This window comes from Loxodonta africana, chromosome 12 (genome assembly GCF_030014295.1).
Source record: "Loxodonta africana isolate mLoxAfr1 chromosome 12, mLoxAfr1.hap2, whole genome shotgun sequence".
In the NCBI taxonomy this organism is placed as follows: domain Eukaryota; kingdom Metazoa; phylum Chordata; class Mammalia; order Proboscidea; family Elephantidae; genus Loxodonta; species Loxodonta africana.
The window spans coordinates 78,094,036-78,106,310 of record NC_087353.1 but is presented as its reverse complement, the minus strand read 5'-3'; the positions used below and the strand labels follow the sequence as shown (position 1 = coordinate 78,106,310).

General features: G+C 37.6%; 1 protein-coding gene across 1 annotated transcript in view; it reads right to left on the bottom strand.

Annotated features, from left to right (window-relative positions):
* The window catches only part of LOC100671695 (phospholipid-transporting ATPase ABCA3-like), a 110,272-nt gene that overhangs the window by 59,575 nt on the left and 38,422 nt on the right, over positions 1–12,275 (bottom strand). The window lies entirely within an intron of this gene.

Sequence of the window (12,275 nt, the reverse complement as noted above, 5' to 3'; positions counted from 1 at the left end):
GAAAGGATCAACAAAATCGAAAAACCACTGGCCAAAGTGACAAAAAAAAAAAAAGGAGAGGACACAAATAACCCAAATAAGAAATGAAATGGGAGACATTACATTACCCAACTTAAATAAAAAGGATAACAGAGTATTATGAAAAACTATACTCCAACAAATTTGAAAACCTAGAGGAAATGGACAAATTTCTAGAAACACACTACCTACCCAAACTAACACAAACTGAAGTTGAAAATCTGAGCAGACCCATAACAGGAGAAGAGATTGAAAAGGTAATAAACTCCCAACAACAACAAAAAAAGCCCTGGCCCAGATGACTTCACTGGAGAATTCTACCATTCAGAGAAGAGCTTATGCCAGTACTACTCAAACTATTTCAGAACATAGAAATGGAAGGGCTACTTCTGAATTCATTCTATGAACCCAGCATAACCCTGAAACCAAAGCCAGGCAAAAGATACCACACACACACACACAAAAACTACACACCAGTATCTCTTATGAATGTAGATGCAAAAATTATCAACAAAATTCTAGCCAACAGAATTCAGCATCATATCAAAAAAATAATACACCATGACCAAGTGGGGTTCATACCAGGTATGCAAGGATGGCTCAACACTAGAAAATCAATCAATGTAATCCACCACATAAATAAGAGAATCACATGATCATCTCAATCAATGCAGAAAAGGCATTTGACACAGTCCAACATCTATTCCCGATAAAAACTCTCACTAAAATAGGTATAGAAGGGAAATCCTCAACATAATAAAGGGCATCTATATAAAACTAACAGCCAACATCATTCTTAATGGAGAGAGACTGAAAACATTCCTCTTAAGAACAGGAACAAGACAAAAATCCAAAACCTGCTGCCGCCGAGTCGATTCCGACTCATAGTGACCCTACAGGACAGAGTAGAACTGCCCCATAGAGTTTCCAAGGAGCACCTGGTGGATTCAAACTGCTGGCCTTTTGGTTAGCAGCCATGGCACTTAACCACTACGCCACCAGGGTTTCTGGAATAAGACAAGGAGGCCTTTTATCACCACTCCTATTTAACATTGTGCTGGAAGTCCTAGCTAGAGCAATAAGGCAAGAAAAAGAAATAAAGCATTCAAATTGGTAAGGAAGAAGTAAAACTGTCCCTATTTGCCAATGATATGATACTATACATAGAAAACCCAAAAGACTCCACGATAAAACTACTGGCACTAACAGAAACATTCATCAGAGTAGCACAATACAAGATAAACATTAAAAAAATCAGTTGGGTACCTATACACCAATAAAGAGAACTATAAAAAGGAAATCAGGAAAATATAACAGCCCCTAAAAAAAAAATACTTAGGAATAAATCCAACCAGGGGTGTAAACACAAAGAAAACTACTCCAAGAAACCAAGATATTTACATAAACAGAAAAACATACCATGCTCATGGATAGGTAGACTCAACATTGTGAAAATGTTAATTCTACCCAAAGGAATCTACAAATACAATGTAATCCTGATCCAAATACCAACAGCATTTTCTTTAAAGAGATGGAAAAACCATTAACTTTATATGGAAAGGGAAGAGGCCCCAGATAGGTAAAGCACTACTGAAGAAGAATAAGGTAGGAGGACTTGCACTATCTGACCTCAGAACCTACTATACAGCTATAGTAGTCAAAACAGCCTGATACTGGTATAACGACAGACACATGTATCAATGGAACAGAACTGTGAACCCAAATGTAAATCCATCCACCTACTGTCACCTGATCTTTGACAAGGATCCAAAGTCCATTAAATGGGGGAAAAGACAGACTTTTTAACAAATGGTGCTGGCAAAACTAGATGTCCAGCTGCAAAAAAAATGAAAGAGGACCCATGCCTCACACCAGACACAAAAAACTAATTCAAAATGGACCAAAGACCTAGATAATAATTAAAAAACAAACAAACAAAACAAACAAAAAAAACCCCAAAACTGTAAAGATCATAGAAGAAAAAATAGGGTCAACGCTAGAAGCCGTAACAGCATTAACAGGGTACAAACCATGACTAACAATGCACATACACCAGAAGATAAGCTAGATAACTGGGATCTTCTAAAAATCAAACACTTATGCTCATCAAGGAAAACTTGGTGGCGCAGTGGTTAAGAGTTCGGCTGCCAACCAAAAGGTTGGCAGTTTAAATCTACCAGGTGCTCCTTGGAAACCCTGTGGGGCAGTTCTACTCTATCCTATAGGGTCATTATGAGTCAGAATTGACTCGATGGCAATAGTTTTTTTTTTTTTTGGTATGCTAATCAAAAGACTTCACCAAAAGACTAAAAAGAGAACCTACAGAATGGGAAAAATTTTTTGGCTATGACAAATCCAACAAAGGTCTAATTCCTAAAATCTACAGGAAAATCTAACACCTCTACAACAAAAAAACAAATAATTCAACTAAAAAAATGGGTAAAGATATAAACACACACTTCACCTAAAGAAGACATTCAAGCAGCTAATAGATACAAGAGGAAATGCCCACTGTCACTAGCCATTCCAAAAAAACCAAACCCACTGCCATCAAGTCAATTACCGACTAATAGTGACCCTATACTATTAGAGAAATGCAAATCAAACAACAATGAGACACCATCTCACCCTGACATTACTGGTATGAATCAAAAAACAGAAAATAAATGTTGCAGAGGCTGCAGGGAGACTGGCACTGTTATGCACTGCTGGTGGGAAAACAAAATGGTACAACCATTTGGAAAAACAATATGGTGTTCCCTTAAAAAGCTAGAAATAGAAATACCATATGAAACAGCAATCCCACTCCTAGGAATATACCCTAGAGAATAAGAGCTGTCACACGAATAGATATATGCACACCCATGTTCACTGCAGCACTGTTCACAACAGCAAAAAGATAGAAACAACCTAGGTGCCCGTCAACAGATGAATGGGCAAACTAACTATGGAATACTATGAAATGATAAAGAAAAATGATGAATCTGTGAAACATCTCACAACATGGATGAATCTGGTGGGCATTATGCTGACTGAAATAAGTCAATCACAAAAGGACAAATATTGTATGAGACCACTACTATAAAAACTCATGAAAAGGTTTACACACTATAAGAAACAATCTCTGATGGTTACAAGGGAGGGGAAAAGTGAGAGGGAAAAACTCCAAATAGACAATAGACAAGTGGTATCTTTGGTGAAGGGTAAGATACGACACAATACTGGGGAAGCCAGCACAATTTGTCCAATCTTTGTCCAATCTTGTCCAATTTTCCCAAGGTCATGAGAGCTCCACAGGTACATCCAAACTCCCTGAGGGACCAAATTACTGGGATGAGGGCTGTGGGGACCATGGTCTTGGGGGATCATCTACCTCAATTGGCATAACACAGTTTACAAAGAAAATGCTCTACATCCTACTTTGGTGAGTAGCGTCTGGGGTCTTAAAAGCTTGTGAGCAGCCATCTAAGATACTCCACTGGTCCCAACCTGTCTGGAGTGAGGGCTAATAAAGAAAACCAAAGACCCAAGGGAAGATTAGTCCAAAGGACTAATGAGCCATAACTACCACAGCCTCTAGGACTGAGTCCACCACAACTAGATACTGCCCAGTCACCACCACTGACTGCTCTGACAGGGATCACAATAGAGGGTCCTAGACAGAGCTGAAGAAAAATGCAGAACAAAATTCTAACTCACACACACACACACAAACAAAAAACCGGGCTTACTCGTCTGACAGAGGCTGTAGAAACACTTAGGGCCCCGGGGACACCCTTACAGCTCAGTAATGAAGTCACTCTTGAGGTTCATCCTTCAGCCAAAGATTAGACAGGCCCATAAAACAAAATGAGACTAAATGGGCACACCAGCCCAGGGGCAAGGATGAGATGGCAGGAGGGGACAGGAAAGCTGGTAATAAGGAATCCAAAGTCAAGAAGGGGAGAGTGTTGACATGTTGTCGAGTTGGCAACCAATGTCACAAAACAGTATGTGTATTGTTTAATGAGAAACTAGTGGGCTCTATAAAACCTTCATCTAAAGTACAGCAAAAAGTTTAAAAAATATAGAGAACTTGTCTATAAAAAGCATTACAAACAAAAGTTAAAAGGCAAGCCATAATCTAGAAGACATATTTCATCAAATTTTTTACTTTGATATATTTCTCACAAGATAAAATTCCCCATTTAAAGTGTACAGTTCAGTGGTATTCAGTATATCCAGAGTATATCCAACCATCACCTACAATCTGATTTTGAACATTTTCAATACAGCAGAAAGAAGCCCCATTAAAAAAAAAAAAAATACACGTGAGAAATCAGTCCCTACTCCCACTCTCCCACTTATCCTCCCCTGCCCCAAGCAACCACTAATCTACTTCCTGTCTCTATGCATTTGCCTATTCTGGACATTTTACATAAATGGCATCATAGGTGGTTTTCGTGATTAGATTCTTTAACACAATGTTTTCAAGGTTCACCTGTGTTGTGTAGCATGTATCAGCACTTTATTCCCTCTTATTGCTGAATAACATTCTATTCTACAGACACACCAGATTTTGTTTGTTCATCAGTTGATGGCATTTGGTTGTTTCCAACTTTAAGGCTATTACGAACAATGTTGCTCTGAACGTTCATGTACAAGTATTTGTTTAGGCGTATGTTTTCATTTCTCCTGGATATATGCCGAGGAGTGGAACTGCTGGGTCATACAGATGCTCTATGTTTAACATTTTGAAAGAACTGCCCTATTATACTATTTTCCACATACCACTGTATATTCTCACCAGCAATGATGGCGGTTCCAATTTCTCTGCATTCTCACCAAAACTTATTTTCTGTCTTTTTAGTTATAGCTATTCTAGTGAGTGTGAAGTGGTATCTCACTGTGGTTTTGATGTGCATTTCCCTGATGGCTAATTATGCTGAGCATCTTTTCATGTGCTTAATCACCATTTGTATAATTATTTGTATAATAGATACTTGTACTTCTATTCAATCCTTTGGCCACTTTGTAACTGGGTTATTTGTCTTTATAAAGAAGTTATAAGACTTCTCCATGTAGTCTAGATACAAGTCCCTTATTGGAAATATGATTTGAGAATATTTTCTACCAATTTGTAGGTCGTCTTCACTTTTTTTTCAGTTGTACTTTAGATGAAGGTTTACGGAATTGGTTTTTCATTAAACAGTTAGTACACATATTATTTTATGACACTGTTTAACAACCCCATGACATGTCAACACTCTCCCTTCTCAACCCTGGATTCCCTACTGTTCCCTCTTGCCTTCTAATCCTTGCCCGTGGGCTGGCGTGCCCCTTTAGTCTTGTCTTGTTTTACGGGCATGTCCAGTCTTTGGCTGAAGGGTGAACCTCAGGAGTGACTTCATTACTGAGCTGAAAGGGTGTCTGGTTTGTCTCAGGGTTTCTCCAGTCTCTGTCAAGCCAGCAAGTCTAGTCTTTCTTTTTGAGTTAGAATATTGTTCTACATTTTTCTCCAGCTCTGTCCAGGACCCTCTATCGTGATCCTTGTCAAAGCAGTCAGTGGTGGTAGCTGGGTAGCATTTAGTTGTACTGGACTCAGTCTAGTAGAGGCCGTGGCAGATGTGGTCCATTAGTCCTCTAGACTAATCTTTCCCTTATATCTTTAGTTGTCTTTGCTCCCGAAGGGGTGAGACCAGTGCACTGGCCGCTCACTGGCTTTTAAGACCCCAGATGCTACTCACCAAAGTAGAATGTAGAACATTTTCTTTATAAACTATGTTATGCCAATTGAGCTAGATATTCCCCCAGACCGTGGTCCCCATAGCCGTCAGCCTAGCAATTTGGTCCCTCAGGGAGTTTGCATGTATCTGTGGAGCTACCATGGCCTTGCCTTGTACAAGTTGTGCTGGCTTCCCAAGTACTGTGTACTGTCTTACCCTTCACCAAAGTTACCACCTATCTATTGTCTATTTAGTGTTTTTCCATTCCTATCCCTTCCTTCCCTCATAACCATCCAAAGTCTTCACTTTTTTGATGGTGTCCTTTGAAACACATTAGTTTTAAATTTTGATGATGTCTAATTTATCTGTTTTTTTTTTTCTTTTGTTGCTTATGCTTTTGGTGTCATATCTAAAAAACCATTTCCTAACCCAAGGTTATAAACATTTATCTCTATGTTTTCTTCTAGAAGTTTTATACTTTTAGCTTTTACATTTAGGTCTATGATACATTTTGAGTTAATTGTGTGTGTGTATTAGTTTCCTATTGTTGCTGTAACAAGCTACCACAAACTTGGTGACTTAAAATAACAAATTTATAGTTCTGTTGGTCAGAAGTGCAAAGTAAGTCTCCCTGGGCTAAAATCAAGGGCTGCATTCCATCAGGAGGCTCTAGGGGAAAACCCATTTCCTTTTCTTTTCCAGATTCTAGGGACTGACTACATTATTTGGCTTGTGGACTTCTTCCATCTTCAAAGCCTAGAACTGCATCACTCTGATCTCTGATTCCATCACTATGTCTCCTCTAACTTCTCTGCCTCCCTACTTATAAGGACCCTTGTGAAAATAAGTAGTCCCCAACTTTTAACAGGGTTCTTTTCCAACAACTACTTAACTCTAAGTCAGTTCTGATGTAGGTTGGATACCTCATTTTTTTTTTTAAGTTTTATTATTGCCTTTTATTATATTATCAGTATTTTTATAAATATGATCTTTGTCTTTAGGGGTTAGAAACATTACATCTGAGAATGGTAACTTCAGCAAATTATGCACTGTAACACATGTATATTTATTACAGTGTATGTAACACTGTATGTAATAAATATGACTAACGATAAGACATACCAAAAAAAAAAAAAAAAACACCCAAAACACAGTCATTAAGTATGGTTTGTCATAACTGGAATACAATGTTAATCAGAGACTACCTGTACAATGGGTCCACTCAGATAATTCTGGCTGATCTCCCCACTTCAATATCCTTAACATAATCACATCTGCTAAGTCCCGGTTGCCTATAAAGCAACATATTCACAGGTTCTAGGGGTTAGGACATCTACATCTTTTGGAGTGGAATACTATTCAACCTCCTACAGCCTGCCTTCTAGCTTTCAAAGATTCACGTCCACCCCACATGCAAAATACTTTTACCCCATCTCCAAGGTCTCAACCCACTACAGCATCAACTGAAAGTCTAAAATCTCATCTAAAACTCATCAACTCAGAAAAGTTCCAAATCTCATAGTCTAAACCACTTAAATCAGGTATGAGTGAGACTCTGGATATGACACAGCCTGGGGAAAATTTCTTCTTCATTTTTGGACCTGTGAAACAAAAAAACAAATCATCTGCTCCCAAATACAAAGGCAGGATAGGCATACAATAATAATCACAGACATTCCCATTCAAAAAAGGAGAAAGTAAAAGGAAAAAAGAAGTTATCTATCCCAAGCAATTTTGAAATCTAGCCAGAAAAACAACAGTAGGTTTCAGAGCTTGAGAATAATACTCTTAGGTTCATAGTTATATACATCATCTGGGCTTGTAACTGCCCTCTAAGTTTGAGGCTCTGCCCTCTGGGCTTAAAGCTCTGCTTTCTGAGTCATTCCTTTAATGAAGGGTGGCATGTGTCGGTAGCTGAGTAGTTTATCAGTCCATTTTCTGCCTGTAGAACTTTAGGTGTTTGACAGCCTTCCTTCATTTCATCCTTTCTCTGTCTCTTTTAGCCCAAGCTAGCAGTATTTCTGCTGGTGTAAAAACCTCAAGAACCTTGTAGATCCCCCATGTGTATCACAGGGACCCACTCCATTACACAAGAGCATCCTCCACAGGTATTTCCTGGGTAATTACATCTCTATTCCTGGCTTCTGTTAAGGAATTCATGGGTCACATGCTTAAACTCTTCAAGAAGTCCTCTTCTGAGGTGCTAGCAAAAGATTTTCTACCCATATCTCTTCTCTCCAGAGCACGTTTTCCTGAAAGTGAATCTATATGTGATATATAAAAACAACCATCAATCTAGGAAAAGAAGGGAATTTCCTCAATGTGATAAAGAGCACTTAAAATTGTTTAGATGGTGCTGTGTAAACCTTCACCAAAAACATAATATTTAAAAAAATTGTTTAGATGGCAATATGCCCCAAAGTGATCTACAGATTCAATGGAATCCCTATCAAAATCCTAATGGTGTTTTTTACTGAAACAGAAAAACATATCTTCAAATTAATATGGAACCTAAAGAGACCTGGAACAGTCAAAACAATTCTGAAAAGGAAGAGTTGGAGAACTCACACTTTCTGATTTCAAAACTTACTATGATGCTACAGTAATCAAAACCATTGTGGTACTGGCAAAAGAATAGGCATATAGACCAAAAGGACAAAAAAGAGAGCCCCGAAATAAACTCATAAATCTATCGCCAACTGAATTTTGACAAGGGTGCCAAGGCCATTCAATAGGAAAAGGAATAGTATTTTAAACAAATGATGCTGGAAAAACTGGATATCCACGTGCAAAAGAATGAAGCTGAACCCTTACCTTACATCATATTAAAAAATTAACTTAAAATGAATCAAAGACCTAAATTGAACAGATAAAACTATAAAAATCTTAGAAGGAAACACAGGTGAACATTTTCATGGCCTTGGATTAGACAATGATTTCTCAAGGGTTCAAAAGCACAGGTAATAAAAGAAAATCAAAATTAAAAATTTTTGTTCATCAAAGGACACTATCAAGAGAGTGAATAGTCCTCCCACCCAATAAACCCAGAATCCAGTGCCATTGAGTCGATTCCGACTCATAGCGACCCTATAGGCCAGAGTAGAACTGCCCCACAGAGTTTCCAAGGAGTGCCCGGTGGATTCGAACTGCCGACCTTTTGGTTACAATGAGAGAAATATTTTTAAATCATACATCTGATAAGAGGTTAGAATCAAGAATATATGAAGAACTCCTATGACTCAACAACCAAACAAACAAACCAATATAAAAATGGCCAAAGGACTTGTATAGATACTTCTCCAAATAAGATATACAACTGGCAATAAACACATGAAAAGATGCTCAACATCATTATTCATTGTTGGTGCTAGGTGCCAAGTCATGTAGACTCATAGTGACCCCAAGTGACAGAGTAGAACTGTCCCATAAAGTTTTCTAGACTGTAATCTTTACAGGAGCAGACCATCAGGTCTTTCTTTCAAAACCTTTCAGTTAGCAGACAAACGCTTAATTGTTGAGCCACCAGGGCTCCTTTCATTAGTCATTAGGGAAATGCAAATTAAAACAACATTTCACAACCACTAGGATGGCTACTGGAAACCCTGGCGGTGTAGTGGTTAAGAGATATGGCTGCTAACCAAAAGTGTGGCAGTTCGAATCCATCAGGCACTCCTTGGAAACTCTATGCGGCAGTTCTACTCCATCCTACAGGGTCGCTGAGTAGGAACTGACTCGAGGGCAACGGGTATGTATGTATATATATGTAGGATGGCTATTACAAAAACCAAAACAAAAAAAAAAAACCCACAGAAAATAAAAAATTCCGGCAAAGGCATGGAGTAATTGGAACTTTCATCCATTGCTAGTGGGAATATAAAATAGTGCAGCCATTGTGGAAAACAGTTTGGTGGCACCTCAAAAAGTTAAACGTAGAACTGCCATATCATCCAGCAATTCCACTCACTGGTATATACTCAGAAGTCTTGAAAGCAGGAATTTAAACAGGTATTTGTCCATCAATGTTCACTGCAGCATTATTCACAGTTGCAATAGGTAGAAACAATCCTCCTGCTCATCACAGATTCTGTGATAAACAAAATGTGTCATATATATCCATTGGAATATTATTCACCCATAAAAAGGAATAAAATTCTGATATATGCTATGACATGAATGAAACTTGAAGATATTATGCTAAACGAAATAAGACACACACACACACAAAAAGTATATACATAAATATCTAGAATAGGCAAATTCATAGAGACAGAAAGTAGAATAATGGTTACAGGAGCTGAGGGTAGATGAGAATGGGGAGTGATTAATTAGTATAGAGCTTGTTTCAGGTGATGAAATGTTCTAGAAATAGACAGCGCTTATGGCTACACAGGAGCCCTGGTAGCACACTGGTTAAGAGCTTGGCTATTAACCAAAAGGTCAGCAGTTTGAATCAACCAGCCGCTCCTTGGAAACCTTATGGAGTAGTTCTACTCTGTCCTATAGGGTTGCTATGACTAGGAATTGACTCAGTGGCATTGGGTTTGGTTTGATTTTGGTTTATGGCCATACAACATTGTGAATGTACGTAACACCACTGAATTATATGCTTAAAAATGGTTAAAATGGTAAATTTTACGTTACGTATATTTTCCCACAGTAAAAGAAAAAGGTGAATATTAAATAAGATAATGTATGTTACACATGGAAACCCTGGTGGCATAGTGACTAAGAGCTACAGCTGCTAACCAAAAGCTCGGCAGTTCGAATCTAGTAGGCGCTCCTTGGAAACTCCATGGGGCAGTTCTACTCTGTCATTCGGGGTCACTATGAGTCGCAATCTACCGACAGCAATTGGGTTTGGATGTTACACATAAAGTAAGCATATAATAAATGTTCACTATTATTATAAGCAGTACTAAAAAACGAAATTCAAGGCAAAAGATATATTTTTTTATCCATTGAATGAGCCAAGATATAAAAATCTTAATAATCAATGATGCTCAGGGTATGATGCAACAGGCATTGTTAGCAGAAATGTAAATTGGTACAACTCTTTTGGAAAACCATTTGGTAATATATATTACAAAATCTTCATAGTCTTTGATATAACAATTTCCCTTCTAGGAATCTATCATATATAACGTGAATTGTGGACAAAGAACTATGCAGAAGATATTAACTCCAACATTTTCAACAACAAAAATTTTTATATAGCCCAGCATGTTTAACTAAGGTGAGATAAATAAATTATAGCTTATCAAAATTACAGCAGTCATTACAATCATAGTCTTCAAAATGTATACTAAAAAATGCTATGACACAATGTTATAAATAAAAGCAGAATACAAAATTATATACTATGATTTAATAATTATTTACATTTAAAAATATTTTCTCAATTTTCAACAATGGAAACATATTTATATTCACAAAAAAAATTAAATAATGTACTTTGAGCCTCAATGGGAAAAATGACCCAGGAAACAATACCTTAGACAAATTTTTGATTTGGATACTAGCCACCAAGTTTTCAGGTTCAGGTTCAAAGAATTCATCATCTTGTTTCTTAACACCTAAATGTTTCTTCCTTCTGGTCAAAATGGGTTTTGTGTCCTTATCCCAGTAGGAAGACTAAAGAAAATCAAAATTTAGATTACTACATTATATCTTCACATACAGCATCAAATTACTTTGAGAAATAAAATGAATATGATTTTTTAACCGTTCCTCCCCCGTTAACATAAACTCATTGCCCTCTAAGTTCCCTAGCTACTCTTTCAAGTTGCTGATGTCAATCTGATCCCGTATAGATAGTTCTTAAAAGAGCACAGTGCTCAAGGCAGACATGGGTGAGAATGGTTGCACAACTTGAACAATGTAATCAATTTCACTGAACTGTACATAGAGAAATTGTTGAATTGCTGGATGTTCTGTTGTGTATATTCTCAAAAACAAAAAACACATTATGATTTTATTTTGTGGAAAAGGATAATCTAGATATTCTAGATCTATCTAGATACAGTCATGTGTCACTTAACGTCCACAATATCTTTTATGAAATAGGATTTTACGAGATTTGGACCTTGCGTGAACACCATATTACATACAGGCAGTGCCCAGGTTACAAACATCCAACTTACATACAACCCACAGTCATGAACCTACCCCTGTAAAGCCTATTATACACCTGGGAGTGCAATCACTTTGTATACAAGAGACATGAGATTTATGCGTTGCATGTGGGAAACTGCTGCATTCACTAGGTCCTGTTACATCCGCTACTTCTTGTTCTCTGATCGAGATTTCTGAACTTATGGGACCATGGATGTATATGTGGTCAGACGTTGTCCCAAATGGATGTTATGCAGTGCATGACTGTATTTTACCTTCCATAATAAAAAAAAAAATCTCAGATTTGAGTTCAGAATCGCAAAACTTTAGCTCTATACTGGACCTACCCTTCCCAAACTTATTAAAATAGCTATCGGCCTTCTCAGAGCCATTTAGTATCTCCGGATTTCAGATCTAATTTCTTAGAACACTTTGAGAGAA